Here is a 17,443-nt window from a genome sequence, read left to right as displayed (position 1 = left end):
AACACGAGGACGTGTGTGTAACTTACAGCTGGAAGCGGAGCGGTATCCAAAGTTTGCCTCAGAGGGAGACGTAAGCTGCGGTTACAGCGGGAGAGCAGAGCGGGCTTTGTGGAGGTTCATCGCAGCGCTCGGCGCTTTCACAGACCCCGGAGCAGCAAACAATCGTCAACCGCGCTACCGTAATAACCGGCGCTCACACCAGGGCGCACACGCACATTCTTCTACCGTAATACACAGAGTAGCAAAAGCCCGCCAGAGTGATACACAGGCCAAAAATTTTAAAAGCAAAATAAAGAATGGTTTAATGAGTGTACTGATCTGTTATTCGCGGTAAGTAAAAACATAAAAAACCTTGAAAGTATTTTTACTTCATTTGTTTGTGTTTCTTTCCTAAGTTAGTCTTTAACTTAGAAAAGTTAAGTCTAGTAGATGACCAGTGGCTCCCTGTGACTTTGGGGAAAAAAGAGAAATGTGGCATTAACGTAGTTAAATACAAAAAAATCACATAAAACCCACTGCAGGGTAGTCATATGCGATTAAAGATTATAAGTGCCACCTACAAGTAATTCTGTAAGGCTAAATGTGCTTATAAGACATTTAGCAGCCTTAATTCTGTAAGGCTAAGCAGCTTGAAAAGAAAGCTGCTGGACTTCAGTTTTTTGAAGACATTTCCACCTCCCATCAAAGAAACTTCTCAAGTTCAAGGTCATTGAACTACCATGGCGAGTACACAAACACATGCTTAATAGACTGCTTCAACTTCATTATAAGGCTCATATATTTTGAAGCTCCATAAAAATCTTGGGGATGGAGGAAAATCTCCCAAAAGGCCTATTATGTATAGAAATAAAAAATTAAATTAAAGTCATTACAGGCCTTAAATCTTTCACAGTAAGAGGTAAAGTGTCAGGTAAACGCACATCAGAGCTGTTGCCATTTTAATATTACTGTTTTTCAGAATCACAGAGCAATAGCAAATGCTCTAAACTAACTATGCAGCCCTTCACTTTCATGCTGTTTACTGGAATTAAGCTAAACTGCCTCATCGCCAAAATAGATACCCAAGTAGAGAAAATAGAGTAAAAATGAATGCATGCTCCAGAATAAATTACGCACAAAAACTAGGCACATAGAGAGAAAGCATATATGGAGATAAACTATTATTATTATTAGCTCGTCTGAATAAACAGTTTGCACAACTATTTGATCAGAGAACCTTCCTCTCAAAGAAAGGCTCACATTGATTAGCCTGCCCAAAGAATATGCTAGATAAATGGATTTTTTCCAGTTGCTGAAGACTTTGTGTAAACTCCGAATGTTATTTAAGTGAAAAAAAAAATCAACACTAAGAAACATAAATAGGCTATACTGTATAGAGCCTATGATACGAAAGAAATCAGAGAGAAAGCGAGTTGCTTCCTTTGCCTCAAAGTTTTCCCCCATATTTATGTTGTGATTCAAAGCTTTTCCCCTAGGTTGGGAAATAAAGTAAACACCCCAATCCCAAAAAACACCCTGCGCACTCACTGATGGCATGCTTCTGCAGAACTATGAACACTTTCATTTTGGTAATAACATTTCTCTGCTCCTACTTTACTCATACTTTACAAGCTATATGTGTACACATATGTACAATTTTGCAACCTCCTATTTCCTCATACTATTTTCACAGCTTACAAGGAAAAGGGCAGGTTTATTTGTTTTTATCTTCTGCCTTTGTAACAGCTTCAACAATACTCATCCAGGTGCTAATAAAACACGCTGCGAGCTTTGAGGTGCTGAATTAGTGTTGGAGGAAGTATCTCTGAGGATTTGCCTGATGTAGCTGCCAGAAGTGAAGTAGCACACATTAATCAGAGCGGCTTCACGTTGCAACGTAGCCCACACAGATTTCTCTCACATACAGCACAGGAAACACAGGTTTCTGTACATTTTATTGCAACACCACAGAAAGACGAAATTAACTGGATGTGTCACTTTTGGTGCATATTCCCCCCCCCCCCCCCCCCCCTTCATGTTTCCATGAAAAATGCCAAGCATCACATTTCTGATTTGTGACTGCTCGCGTAAACTCCAGTTAAACACTGAAAACAGACTCGAAGCCGACGTGAGACAGATATCGTCTTCCATTAATAGCAAAAAATGTTCGCTTAAACGCAGCAGGGTGTTTACGTTAACTAGTAATCGCAGTCATGGAAAACATCTCTGCAGATCAGATTTATTTCTGTGGCATTTTTGCTCACCTGATTATTGCACACACACACACACACACATGCAGTTCCACGGTTCAGCCGGATATTGGTTACTCAAGGGAAACAGTCACATTTGACACTGAGCAGTGACAGGACTGGTTGTTACAGGTAAATGGAAGAAGATGGTAGGTGTTGGAGTGAGCAGATTGGTGTGAGAGGACTGAAGATATGGGCACATAATGAGGGAGAAGACACTGATGGAAAGCCACAATGGATTGAAATAGAGATTTTTCTCTTTTATCCTGTCCATTTTTCAGTGCGTGCCTTTTTTAGCCTGCAGACACAGGAATGCAAGCATGTTCTGTGTGCAATTTGAGCAATGAACAAGAGAATATGGGCTCTAAGAAAAGGGGCTGGTATGGGGGAGGCATGTGTGCTTTGTCTTCACCCACACTCAAACCTGTCAAACAAACAACACTCTTCTTACACCCCCAATGTGTAGCGAACCAATCAGGTTCCAGTATCACAAAACTCAATGTTTCTGCCTCCTGCCAACTCTTTTCCATATGGGATTGACTGGAACAAGGTGTTTGATGAATGTGGATAAAGGCACGGGGCTTTAAAACCTATCTTGTTTTCTCTCACTGATTTTAAAAGGTAGGGTTCACGTCAACAAAGCAATTGGGATGGCAACGGGAAGAGAAACAGTTTTCTGTTTTCACTGAAGATAAAAAGATTAAAATAAAACATATATCATGTAATCCTGGAAAATCAGGGTTTGTAGCCAAGACAGCTCGATTTCTTTACTAAACAAGAGGATACAAGGCTAACAAGATTCATTAACAATGATGGGGCACACATGGTCCAGATAACAAATCCTTAAAGACTAGACTTAGGCCATAAGCATCATATACTAAACACCTCAACAGCCCCAGGTAACATTGGGGTCTTGTTATCAGCTCTCTTCCAGGCACCCTACGTCCTCATCTAATCAAGTCTGACAGCCTCTCAGGCATTAGTCCTAAATTCTCCTGCTGTGCTTCATCTCACTTCATGTCCTACGATTCCAGGGTGTTTTAAAAAGCACGATGACTCCTCGCATATGGTAATCCTGTTCCCTTAAAAATGTATGAAGAGATTCCAAAAAAATAAAAAAAATCTTCCTTTCCCCTTAATCCTTCCCTTTTTCTATAGCGAGCAGGATATGCTGTTAAGGAGCAATGCTGTGATGGGCTATTTGCTTTATTTTGAGGCAAGCATCGCAACAGGAAAACTGTGCAAAATCGATGAGAACAGTGACTTCCTGAAAAGGAGCCAATACTGTCCACAGCCAATAATGAAAGCTGAAAGATATGATGAAGAAGACAATGAAAAAAGGAAGAGGTGATTTGATATGTGAACTTTTTGAGCAAATGTACTGGAAGTTATTGATTCTGGTGGATAAACCTCCTTGTTTTTAGAAGCAATACCCGATATTTCTAATTATTAATACAACTGTCCCGGTCTCCTCTTTCTTGTATAACAAATAAGAGGGTTGGAGAGGTTTCTGCTGGTTTGGATGCTTATCAGAGAGACTCGCTCACGAGGCTCGACTTCGGTCCAATAGCTGCTCAAAAGTGAAAAGAGGCAAAGGTCAAGTATTAGTTAAATGCAGTTTTGAGCTACAGTGCCTCTTCCCCACCCATTCTCTCTGCTTACAAGCTTGTTGACCCCTCTCCCACCAGGTTGGACCAGCGCACAGCGAGTTAATCATTTCCTTGGCTCATTCTTTGCTTTCAGATTAATCATTATTTTCTCTATCTGATCCTGGCGTGAATTGGAAGAACCTATAAATTCAATAATAATCAGGTCATAAGCTGAATCACTGCTCCACTGAATAGTGTCCACACAAAAGGTGACAGAGAAGAAAAAGAGAAATGCTGGAGCAGTTATCATTGGAGTACACAGATGAGGTATTCCAAAAAGCCAGAGATCTGCAGCCAATGAGATTACACAACAGAGTTCATTTAAAAAGACTTCAAGCACATGGAAATAATGTTTCGATACAAAAATGAACGCTCGGTGTGCCGTATTGTGCTGCTGCTGGGGGGGAATCCAACTAAATATTTAAGCTTCACTTCTTATGGAAACAATAGGGTTCCCTCTTTCAAGTGTAATTAAATTTCCTCTTTACTCCAGCCAAGAGCTATTTTGAGACTCGTGTGCCTATTTGTTCCAAGAAGGATAAAATATTAGCAAAAACATAGGTCTACTTTAGATTTAATGTGATGATGAATCACATTTTATATGATGTATGAAACGAGCTGAGCAATTTCCCAAGAGCGTTAGGAAAAAAATTGAAAATAACAAACAAACAAGAAAAATGGGTTCTTTCATTTTAGGTGCCTACACATCTCACCGGTAAGAAATGCTAATAACTTAATTAAAAACAGATTAATTCTAATTAATTCCAGTTTGAAATGAAAAGACTGTGCCAGCTGAATGGCTGGACTCAAAGCTTACAAAAACCAACAGTGTTCGAACCTTTTTAAAGCAATGAATGCAGGTATAAAAGATATTTTTAAGTCTTAAAATACCAATATTTGTTCAGTTTAGGGGGAATAAAGCCAGGGCTGTGCAGTATTTTCTAATGGATCAACACGCTCATCGCCTTCTAGGATGAGTATATGACTTCCTGCACACAGCTACATGCGTTGTTTACTTAATATTTCATCATTAAGGTAGAAAACTGCTTGGTGGATCATTTCACAGGCAATGTCGGTAAATTTCTCCACTCCTTCCAAAAGCACAGAGGATAAATGAACACCAATGCAGCATGCACGGAAACGGAGAGCCGTTTAAATATTTTATTAGGCCACTTTTGTTTTGCTGGTAGGCTACAACACAGTGTTTAACGAGATACCACTTTGTTGAGACTAGACCAAAATACTTTGGAAAATACTGCACGGATAGACAGGCAAGCCACCCCCTTCCTGCTCACTTTGATGACTGCTTCACGTTTCATGTCAGCCCACCACGATAACTCCGCTGTTTAGAAAAATGTCTCCACAGCTCTTAGCCACCTACGTGCTTGTCCTAAAGTTTACACATAGCCAAAGTTGAGCAACATATTTTAGGAATATTTAATTTTTTCTAAAAAAGCATAACAAAAACTAACAATGTTTAGTGTCAAGTAAGATCAGGTATTTAAATATACCTGTTGAAAATGTGCATCTTTCAGCAAAACATTAAAACTGACAGGTCATTCGATAACCTGGGTTATCTCCTCTCAGTGCAATGTTCTGTTGGGAAACCTTGGATCCTGGCACTCATATGGATGTGACCACCCATGGAAGGGAAAACTACACAAAAACAGTTTGAAAACTTCAGTGGTTCATGGATGTAGTGAAGGAAGATGCTACGGATCAGGTGAGATGAAGGCAGAGGATCTGCCTGATGACCCCCCTAAAGAAATCAGCCAAAATAAGAGAAGGGGACCAAGTTGTTGACTTTGCCTCAGAACTACCTGACCTGTCTACAGAGGTCACATCCAGCTCAGAGGATCAGCTACCAATGTCAGGCTATTCCAACAGGGGTTATAAGTGCTTTGAGGACATGTGAGCTACTTGGGTAATATGACAAAATGAATGGTTTTAATGTTATCGCCGATTGGTGCATGGTCACCGCATAATCCATGTATTATTTCACCAATATCACTGGGAGATGGTTAATGGTTCATGTTATTATTTAGTTCAAAGCACCGCGGAGCCACTAATGTAGCCATAGAGTAACTCGCCTGCATGAGCACACACAACATTAATGTGTCATTTCAATATCAAACAGCTGTTAGCAGCTAATAGGTTGAATTGTCAACAAGTGAAAGTGCTTGGATGATAAATGTATGCAGGAAAGAAGGAAATAATGTAGCCCTCCATCAGCAATCAGTGAGCATTTGATTAAGACCAAATAAAAGTATAAAATATGTGTCAGTGAGACACCAGTGAGGCAAGAAGATAAGAGCGAGCAGCAGAATATAGCAGATTTAAAACATTTTTTTTTTTAAAAAGTCCAGCCTGGCGCCCACGATGAACTTTTAAAGTTGGGGGGATGAATAGGAACAGACCTGCAAGCTTCGATCTGGTGCCGTGAGTGTCTGAACAAGGTTTTCTTTGTCAGAGTTCACACCTCAGCAAACACTTCACAGTTCAGTTCAGTCCTGTTTGCATCAGTAGGAAAGTGGCATTTTGCCTCGGTCCACAAACAAACGTGTAAAGTTGCATTTCATCTTACTTAAGCTCAGAAAGTAAACGCTTTCAAAAAAATCTGCATTTCAGGAACACAATAGTCAGTAGAACCTTTAAGTCTCCACCAGGCCCAAATTGGGCCTTGAAATACAGCTGAGCAGGGTTCAGACAACCTCTACTCATCAAAGATGTTCTCATGTAAAGGCACACATTGATTTGTTCTGTACCCTGCTGACGGGGCGGGCGTTTTATTGATGAGGATACGAAGACTCGGGGAACTGTATCTTTCTTTCCTCTCCAACAGGAGGTGAAATAAGATCCAGGCTGACACTCTGCAGGTCCCTTTGCTTCCTGGTGGAATATATGACAGCTCTACAAGGATAAAGAGGGACAGGAGTCTTATCATATACTTCAGTTCGCTCCCTGCAGTTCTTTATGCGCAGGTCAAGATGCTCCTTTGGAGCAGAGTAAAAACTAAAGGCAAAGTCCATGCAGGCTGCTGCTGCTGGGTCGAACCATATTTGGAAATAGTTCTGAGTCTGTATAAACCTCAACAGAATGGAATATTTTTCATTTTTTTCCCCAGTAAAAGCATGTCAAATCAAATTTCGAGCGCTTTAAAACTACAGAAGCTGGCAGGGAAACAATAACTGTCTTGATATCAAGAAACAATGCTGCATGAATAATAGAAAAATACACAAAAACATGAATGTTTACTCGTGGCTTGGTTCTGTGGGTTGTAGTGTAAATATGTGCTTTGTCCTTCAGAGTGAAATATCTCAGCAAATATTGCACAGACATTTGTGGTGTCTCCCTCTCTAGGTTTAGATCCACACATAAAAAACATCCCACTGTGATCAGCCTGAGCACTTTATGTTTTACTACAACCGTCCAATGTCTTCATGCTAACGTGCTAAACTTAGATGGTGCTTGGAACAAAAAAAGGACTAGCTGCAGAACATCAACACGTTCAGATTATGACCGTGAGCTTTTTAAGCTTAGAATCTTATCCTCCAGGAGCAGCTATTGAGACTTTCTTATATGCAGAAACATTAAATGTGAAAATACTGAGTCAAATCAACAAAATACTTCACTGCTCTACCTTTCTGACAGCATCCATATCTACGTCTGCAACCCGATGCTCCAACACTTGCCTCTTTCACTGCCCTACTTTGTGATTTAGGTTGTTAAGATGAGTGCTGTTTGAGTGCTTTGTTAAGTATATTACTTTTACATAAAATCTGTCGCCTAATGCATTGGTAAGGCACTCAGGGCACTCCAATGTGCCATACTGTGTGGCAAACACCACCTACACATTTGTGATAAAGTCAGTTGAAATAAAAAGATATTTTGTGCAGCTGCTGAAGTGCAATAAAATCTACCCATGCAGTTTGATGCTGCCACGCTGGTCCTGGCCAGCTCGTTCTCCTTTGTAGAGGTGATTTTTATTCATTCTCAGGTATATAAATGACAGGCAGGGATGGAAGAACGTGGGCTAAGAATGTATTCAGCTGTGACCAGCCAGCTGCCCTCGGGGACACAGACATTATTCACATTTCACCAAGAGGCTAAATTTGAGATGTGAATAAATCACTCAAGTCAGCAAAAGCTCGGAGGAGATAAATGAGAGTGTGAAGAGGAAGCAAGAGCGAGCGAACTGTGAGAATTCATAATGGGCCAAAAGATATTTGAAGGGGGAGAAATAGCAGGAGAGGTGAAGATTTCATTCTAATGAGCTTGCTTCATTTTAAGAATTGATTATACATCTATCTATCTAATCTAATCTAAAACATCTGCGTATTACAAAGACAAATACTCCACAGTCCACTGAATGGTAGCTGTTGAAAGGCCGGACTTAACGTGATCTGTTTGCAATATGTGAATTATTGCTTTTCATATAGACAGCCATAATGTCATGATTCATATCGAATATTTCCGTCTGCAGGCTCACTAAGCAACATGCCAATTACCTAGAAAACTGGAAGCTGTTCGCCTCCATCAGCAATAGAAAAACACCCCGGCTAGTTGAAAGAAGGCTCCGGAGGCAGGCAGGAGGAAATAAAAATGGTGATTGAGGATGTATTGCTTTTACACCTCCCAAAAAAAAGAGGCCTGATTGCAATGGGCAGAGCTGATGGCTTCATCTCCCGGTCACAATGCTGCTGTGTGTAGAAATGTCAAACATTTTTTCATCCACAGCATCTCTTACCGCTTGTCAATCTGCTTCGAGTGAAGAGGTCTCATCACTGACATTTTGATGGTGTAGGTGTGAGATAAATGTGATAATACTTCTCCCAGATTTCCCATTAAGAGTTATGTTCGTGTAATCAACGAGCGTTTGCGTGTATTGATTGTTTCGTTTACTGTAATTGATTTATCATAGCTGATATAACCCTGCATGTTGTTCCCCAAAGTACTTTAAAACATTATTAGACCAAATGCAAAGCATCCAGCGGGTGAGCACCAGACTGCAGAAACCAGTACCTAAAATGTCTACAGACACACTGGCCTGTCTGCCTTTTAATAACATGCTTTTGTCCAGCTGTAACATGTTTGGAATATGCTGAATTCCTCGCCAGGAGTTAGAGGGGATTCAGACTGAAATAGCCCTGCAAAGATGGTTGTTGCTTAAAGATGATTTGTGTGGTAGTAGAGTCAAAGTAATGTGCTTAATAGCTTGAAATGAGCATAATAAGGGATCTATTATGCTCAGTTCAGCCTTCACATTTTAATTCTTGAACTCTACAGCTGTAACTTTTCTTGTGTCGCAGTTCAACATCATCTGTACCATGTTTCACTGGATCTTGGTGAAAGCGCACAGTTTAATCACTCTCAGAAACACGCAGGATTTTTCTGTTTGTTTGTTTTATTCTTCTCCCTTTAAGTCAATTTTCCCCTAATTGGTTGCCTCTGGGAAATAGGAGGTTTGTACAGAGGGTGGGTGGAGCTTAGCTGTGTGACAGAGATTACTTTTTCTGCTCTGTTTGACATCAAAAAGAACCGAGAGCTACATCTCAAACTCTAAACGCCTCTGTTGGCATATTAAATGTTAAAGTTCAGAACCGTACAATATCTTTTTCTTTAGAAAAATATTGAATAAGTATAGTTTGTTTTGAATGGCTACCAGGAAAAAGCCTCTTCTCTCTATAACAAAAAAAAAAAGATGGCAGCATGACTTAGGTTTGCAAAGCTGCGTCTAAACAAACCACTAGACCTCTGACACAATGTCCTTTGGACAGACGAGACAGAGTGGAGATGTTTGGATATAATGCACAGCACCATGTTTGGCAAAAACCAAGCATAGCACAAAGATTTCATACCATCTGTTGAACACTGTGGTAGAGGGGTGATGATTTGGGCTTGTTTTGCAGTGACTGGACTTGGGTACCATGCAGTCTTTGAGCTGACCATGAACTCCTTTGTATGCCAAAGTATCCTAGAGCCAATGTGAGGCCACCTGCCCGGCAGCTAAAGCTTGGTAGAATTTGGATCCTGCAACAAGACAATGATCCTGAGGACGGCAGCAGAATGACTAAAAAAAGAGAAAAGAATCAAACTGTTACAATGGCACAAAATCCAAACATCAACCTGAGCTGTGCATAAAGGAATGCCTGCAAATCTCACGAAACATAATCATCAAAAAATACCTCCACATGTAAGATACTGATAACATTTTCCAGTTTTAAGTCCTGTGAAAACTTTCTGAAATGATCTGAAAGTCTGGCCTATGTCTAATATCAGCATGTACCACTACATAGCTGTACAATACAAAGGCGTAATCAGTCCAGTAGGTTTTTGCAGCTCTGGAAAGTGACTCCTGTTGTATTGTTCATCACAAAAGTTGTCACGTAAAGAATAGAAACACGACATTCCAGGAGGTATGAATGGGCACAGGTATAATCCAAGCACCTGGAAGCACATTGCTGCACAGCCCACATTGCAATTAGCTGCAGCAAAAGTTAGCAAAGTTACACTTGTTGCCTGATGACGCTGCATTATTTCATCAAAGGCTTTCGTACACTGCTGTGTCAACAGACTGGGTCCTATTCTAATGAATAAATGCATTTTTATGCAGGGCTTGAGTCAGTCTGCAAATCAATGCAGTCTCATTTGTTCACTACAGCCAGTGACCAGACTGCTTAGCAAAGCAAATAAACTGGAAGTAGTGGGCTGCAGCTTGCCTCTTCCACAAAATAGCAAAATACACAAATGTATACAATCTCTGAAGTATGAATTTTATAAATTTGTTATAAAGTTCTTTTTAAAGTTGAAAGCAGTCAATGCCAATACCTTCCAGGCCCTCTTCCTTCTAAAGTTATATACTCAAACACATCATTGCCAGATTTTAAATGTTAAAAATCAATCACATGGAAATATCCATAAAGTTAGAATAAGATTAGGTGCCAAAGGTTAGACTCATGAAGTGAAATCTGCCTTTTAAACTCTCTTATATCCAGGGTCTGGTTTTCTGTTTGCTCTGAAGTATGTGGTGCCATCACGCCAAGATCTAAAGAGCTCTCCAAGGATACTTGAGTCTGGCAAAGACTTTTAAAAGATCGCCAAATTATTTCAAATAAATCAATATGGATTTCAGTCATCATGCAAAATTAGCCCAAGACCAGACTGATGGAAAAAGAAGTTTCCAGGAACCTCAAAATTTCACAAGACTAGAGGTAACTCTTACAATGTTTGGTGTCAAAGTACATTTTTGTTTAACAAGAAAGAAACTGGATGAGTCTAAACTGTTTGGGAGGTGCGCCAGGGCAAAAAATAACTGCTATCAAAACATGAAGATTAGAAGAAAAAGAAGAAAAATATGTTAAAAACCCAACGTTTTAGAAAACTTCTTTGGACAGACAAATTTTAAAAGTGTTTAGGCACAGTGACAGGAAATAAACTAATATAATTTGAGGCCAGTTTGGTGCTGCTTCTTTGCCTCAGGGACTGGACAGCCTGCAGTCATTTATTCATCTGTGAATTTTGTCATATCAAGTCGTGCTTAAAAATAACGAGGCTGTCTGTCTGAAAGATGAAGCTGAAGCAGAAGTGGAGCTTTCAACAGGATTATAAGCACACTAGAAAATCCACCAAGAAAAGCATCAAAAAGAATAAATGGAGGGTCATGAAATTGTGTTGAAATGTTTTGTTGGGAATTAAAATGCAAGAATACAACACCCTTAAAACATCAAACTTGCAGGTGAGGGGATCTTTAAAGCAGGATTGGTCAAAATGTCCAGTTAACTGATGTCACAGAGCCATTAAAAAGGCACGAAGTACAAGAAGTAAGGATAAAAGGTATAAACCTGCTTCCAATTTCCATGGATGATCTTACTTTTCACATGACTTCATGATGCAGGTCATAGGAGTCCATGTCTGTGATTGAAATAGCAAATTATAAAAGGTCACTCATCTAAGACACTCTGTCTTTGACTGTCATATTAATGAATTAACAGTAGTGGAGACATTTTTATTTGTGAATGTAGTCGTAGACAGTCAACAATTAACCCAATACAGGAAACATAAAACAGTAGAAAGACACAGAAGGTCTGTTTCTCTGTATCTGAGTATGGAACAGCCAGCTTTGGTCAGAACAAGACACACTTCTAGAGGTTAAAGCAGAGACATCAAGAGCCACTCCTGTTTCTGCTGCTGGAAATGAAGTTGATTAAGATTAAGTGCCAAGAACAGCCTAATCTCTGCAAATACTGTTTAATTAAATGCTAATAAGGTCAGTGCAGTGTGCCAAAGGACAACAGATGGACAAAAAGAGCCAAAAAGTTTATAAAGGAGCACAGATGGTTGGAAAGAAAATCTGTCCAACTCTTCGCTGACTGACAGTTCAATGAAGTGTAATTATCATCATGGATTAAACCCAGCACATTTGGCACGCCATATGAAGACAATATTCTTCTTCTTAGCATAATATAGGGATTATCTTTCAATAAAGCCAACGATGAACGGGAGTAAAATGTAACATGAGACACAATGCTGTATCACAACAGAAAGCAATAATAAATAAATATGTATAAGGGACAGCATGTATACACAGTTTTGGGGAGAGTTTTCATACATGCACTTTGGGATTTGTTTTGTTTTGCTCCAGGACAGTTGGACATGAAAAGTGGAGAAGGCAGAAATACAGGTTGAGGTCAGGCCAGTCAAGTTCTTCCACACCAAACTCACTCATCTATATCTTTATGGACCTTGCTTCATCCACTGGTTAGATCATGTTATATTGGAACAGGAAAGGGCCGTCCCCAAACTGTTCCCACAAAGTTGGGAGCGTGAAATTATCCAAAATGTCTTGGTATGTTGAAGGATTAGGAGTTCCTCTCACTTGAACTAAGGGGTCAAGCCGGAAAAACAAACCCACATCTTAATCCACCCTCCACCAGATTTATACTTATATTTAATGCAGTCAGACAAGGAAACCGCCAAACCCAGACTCATCTGTTAGATTGCAGGAGTAGAGAAGCATGATTGGTCACTCCAGAGAACACGTCTCGACTGCTCTACAGTCCAGTGTTAGCGTACGTTACAGCACTGCGTTGACTCTTGACATTCTGCTTGGTGATATGAGGCTGCGATGGAGCTGCTTGGCCATGGAAACCCAGTCCACGAAGCTCTCTACGCACTGTTCTTGAGCTAATAAACAAAGTGGAAGCTAATTCCCAATCATTTCCAATTAACAGCTGAAGGGTATGAGAGCAATTGTGTGACTTGCAAATGTGACAAAACAACCAAAAACTAAGAATTTTTAATCTCAGAGTTAGAAACTATAACAGGCAGCAACATGTAACTAAATAAAACATCAAGCATACTGAACGTCAACCTCTCGAGACAGCCTGAATCCCTTCTACTAACACGTCCTTGAACGAGACACTGAATCCCAGTCACTTCCTGAGGCTCAGTCTGAGCCTCTGACCTGTATTCTGACCTTCCTGCTGAGGGGCAAAGTGAAAGAGCAGCAGGACACATATATAAATAAACGATGTGAAAGATACTGCTGATATTCTGAGTGATCATAGACTGGGAGAGTGGGACGGTAGGTCGGATGAGGAGACAAACTGGCACCGCAGCTGACAACAAAAAGAGGGTAACTAATGGTGCCGCTGTTTCTTTGTAATCTGCTACCATGTCAATCGTTGAAGACAGAAATAAATTTACATTATAAAGAATCTTATTGTTTGCCATTCGAGTGTCTGCACTGTGCGTGATTCTTAATTCTCCACAGAATACAGAATAAAAACGTTCTTTGTACATTTCCATCATAGCGACCAGCCATGCAAACAGATGTGAGATTTGGATTTTTATCACTCGCCCAGCCCTGCCTGTCGGACAGATGCAGCGATAGACTTTCTCATGAAAGTCGTAAGGCGTTCATTCTGTAGAAAGTAAATTGATTTGCCTGGGGAAAGGTGAAGGAAGAAAATAGGCACGCCACTCAACAATAGGCTCAGCATTTCTTGTGTCTCAGATTTCCATGAACTGTTCCAAGCCTGGCAGATGACCAAGTCAGACACGTGAGTCTCCCAGCTCACCTGAGCTCACCAAGTGTTGCCATGCCAACAGAAGACATGGCCACATGGGTAATGTACAGACTGCACCAACCACTGGTCATACTTCACATTAAGTTTTTATAGTTCCAAAAATTCTATGGTTAAAATTCACACAGAAAAACACAACACAGAAAAAATGTTTTTGGGGAATGTGTGTAACTCTAACATTAAAGAGTTATGTGACCAGTATTCTGCCTATGATATTTCCTTAGCAGGTACTAAATTTATATCCTGAGATAAAGAGCTCATAACATATCAAACCATGATTTATTTGATAGTCACACCCTGACTTTTTTCATGGGAATTAAAAAGGTAAGTGCATTCATTCATTAACTGATCATTAGCAGGAAAGACATCAGCAATAATCTGAGAAACAATTGTTGCTGCCCACCAATTTGGGAATCCACAAGTGGGGGACATTCAAGACAACTGCCAATCTTTGTAAGAGTTTCAGACTTCCCAGCAAAATCACCCCAAGGTCAGACTGTACAATCCTTCAAAAAACCCAGCAGCTACATCTCAGACTCTATGGGCTCAATTTACCTTGCTGAATGTTGAGGTTCATGGCAGTAAAAGATTGAACAAGCAGTCTTTTTCTAATTGTACTAGAGAAAGACTTGCCTCTCAAAAAAGAAGCTGCATCTGAACAAAGCACTTCTGGAAGAATGTCTTTTGGACATCTCATCTACATCTCATACCAACTGTAAAGCACGGTGGTGAACGGGTGATGATTTGCGCTTGTTTTGCGGCAACAGGGTCTGGCCACCTTGAGATCACTGAGTTGACCATTAACTCCTGTGTTTAGTACTCTAGAGTCAATGTGAGGTCATCTGACTGACAGTTAAAGCTTTGCCTAAAGTAGGTCAAGGAACAGAAGAAAGGACAGAAATGAAGCAGCAAATATACAACAGATTGGCGGAAAAGAAAATAATCAAGGTCTTGCAATGGTCCAGTAAAGGGAGACTCAGAATATAATTACTTCAAGTTATTGCTGCTAAAGGTGGTTACACAAGTTACTGAATTGTGGGGTGCACTTGTATTATGACTGCACATCTAGTTCAAAGTAGTTGGACCATTTTGTTAAAATAAAAATGATTTAAAGGTGACTTATTATAGCCATTTACATCGTGATATTTATTTAGAGTAGCTTTGCATGATGGACAGATCAAAACCTTTAGAGGGGTCACAATAACTACCTCCTGTCTGAAAATTTGGTCACATAATATGAAGTTTTCATTGTAACAGAACAAAAACAGTAGCAGAGCAGAATTAAATACAATTTTAAACACAAGAATGAGTTCTTTAAGGTTAGCTTGATTCTTAGGATAAGACTATTTTTTGTAGTTATGCTCTAGTCTTTTCACATCACTGGCAGGCACTACAGTAGCCAGTAATGCATTCAATTAAAAAGACGTTTATTCAGCCTGTTTGAAGGAAAACATCAGATCAAAGACTTTTTTTAACGAGCACCCCATGACACACGTGTCTTCTTTACACCAAAACTGAAATTTAGTATCTTTGGCTACAGTAGCTAAGTTTTCTTAAATATAAAATAATCAGAGTATTTGATAGATGGATTAGAAAGCACAGCTGCACCATGAGAACGTTTCTGTTGCAGAGAATACTTTTTGCATCCAGATTGTTAGAAAAGTGTTTGATAATTGAGGAAAAACCTTGAGGACAACAGTGAGTGCTGTTTCTCTGTGATTCATACTGAAAGGTTATACATAGGAAGTGTAAAGAAAAACCATAGAGACACCTAATTATGCCATGTTACTGTACCATAGATGTAGATTTTCATATGCTCCAGGGAGCTACAGTATCCCCATCAGTATAATGAGAGTGTTTGACTTATCTTGAGCCAAGAGGTAAAGGTCGACTCAGGCACATTGCCCCATGAAAAATGCAAATTGAAGTGGTTACTGGTCCTAGCTCAGTAAATGAGGCAATTTGTGCTGCACGGTCCTATTATTTCCAGTTCCACAAAGAACAACCTTTGATGTGACCTAGAACAAATTTAAATGTTACCAAATATCAAACTTTGAAAGCGAGCTTGTTTAACTTTTAAGGGGGCTAGCACAAGGTCACCAGCAAATAAAAAACAAAAAAGGAGCGAGAGACACAGCGGAGGAGGAGTGACATTCTGTGGCATTAAGAAGACAGTTTAAGTGGAAGTCTTGCTGCCTTCCATCTGTTTGACCATCTCTGACCCTCAATAATTTCATGCCATTCCACTTTCTTCCCTGATAATGATGATAGATAAAAGCTTGCCATAAAAAGGGAGAGTGCCGAGTCAGAAGTCGGAGGTCTTGCAAATAAGACCTGTTTTGACCCACTTATGGTGCTACTTTACTATGAACGAGCAGAACAGAAGAAGCATGTTCCTACATTTGCACAGGAGATTATTGCAAAAGACTTTTCTTAATACTTCCCCAGGTCTAGAGCTCTTCGAATTAAGTATTGATTTTAAAAGCTGATTTGAAATTGAATGTAAATAGCCATGCGAATGGCTTTCTTTACTTTGTAGGTAATCTGTTTAAGTCAAAAAACTATTGGATACAAACAATGCATTTCCCAAAGTAAGCTCATTACTTTCCAAGTGCTTATAGTCATTTCTGTGCCTTTTCAGTCATATCGACGGAATTAAGTAATTACCGTGCACTGACATGCCACTGACATGGTAATTAAGGGATTTGATTCTATTCCCATAGATACAGCAGCCAGATATAGACGAGGGGATCTTAATATGAAGACATTTTGACAAGTAGACACTTTGGCTGTTATGTTTTAGATGTGGGAAACAATGGGGATCATTAATGAAGACCCCGTCCCTTTATTTAGCCACACAGAGATTTTTAGGGCTTCACATCACATTCATTTTATTTCTTAAAGAAGATGTGCCACGTTGTTCTACACCAACACACTATGTGCTCTCAGCTTATCTTATTGAGGGATAACAATTCCAGAAAAGCTTGCTGAGCGTGGCTGACAGACCACTAGATGGACAGGGAGAGGAGAATTTAATTATCCCGACTGTTTAAGCCTCCTCCTCCTCTTGATCTCTCACAGAAATGTCTCGCATCCTGCCTCCGTGTGCAGGCTAGAAACGACTGAGAAATAAAGCAAAACCCACGTAGGGTTTGTGATTACCTTTGGATCGTGTGTCTGCAAGTGTGAAATTGCTGTCATGCTTGGCTGGAGCACCTGCTCAGATTCAGGTTTCTTAAATGTTTGAAATTACATCAATAAAAGTCAGAAGAAGCTGTTGACATTGTGGGGAAATGTTTTTGTTCAACTATGTAAAAAGAACTGTAGCAGTTTTCCCCAGGCCCCATTTAGACTTTGATTCGTTTTCAGTTATATTACATTTGCTACTTTAATAAGTTTGTATCCACTGTGATCCACAGACAGCTGTCCCTGAACCACTGGCATTCAGTCGCTCGACCAATCATCCAGGAGTTTATGTAAA

The 17,443-nt window shown here is 39.9% G+C and overlaps 1 protein-coding gene across 1 annotated transcript in view; it reads right to left on the bottom strand.

The window, feature by feature from the left end:
• tp53i11b (tumor protein p53 inducible protein 11b) overlaps positions 1-224 on the bottom strand; it is a 44,985-nt gene extending 44,761 nt beyond the window's left edge. The window contains exon 1 of the mRNA XM_082541744.1: positions 27-224. The gene's annotated coding sequence lies outside the window, so the exon portion shown is untranslated. The remainder of the gene's footprint in view (positions 1-26) is intronic.
• Positions 225-17,443: the final 17,219 nt, after the last annotated feature.

This window comes from Aulonocara stuartgranti (assembly GCF_965226115.1).
Source record: "Aulonocara stuartgranti genome assembly, chromosome: 7".
NCBI classification, from domain to species: domain Eukaryota; kingdom Metazoa; phylum Chordata; class Actinopteri; order Cichliformes; family Cichlidae; genus Aulonocara; species Aulonocara stuartgranti.
The sequence above is the reverse complement of the archived record's forward strand: the minus strand, read 5'-3'. Positions and strand labels throughout refer to the sequence as shown.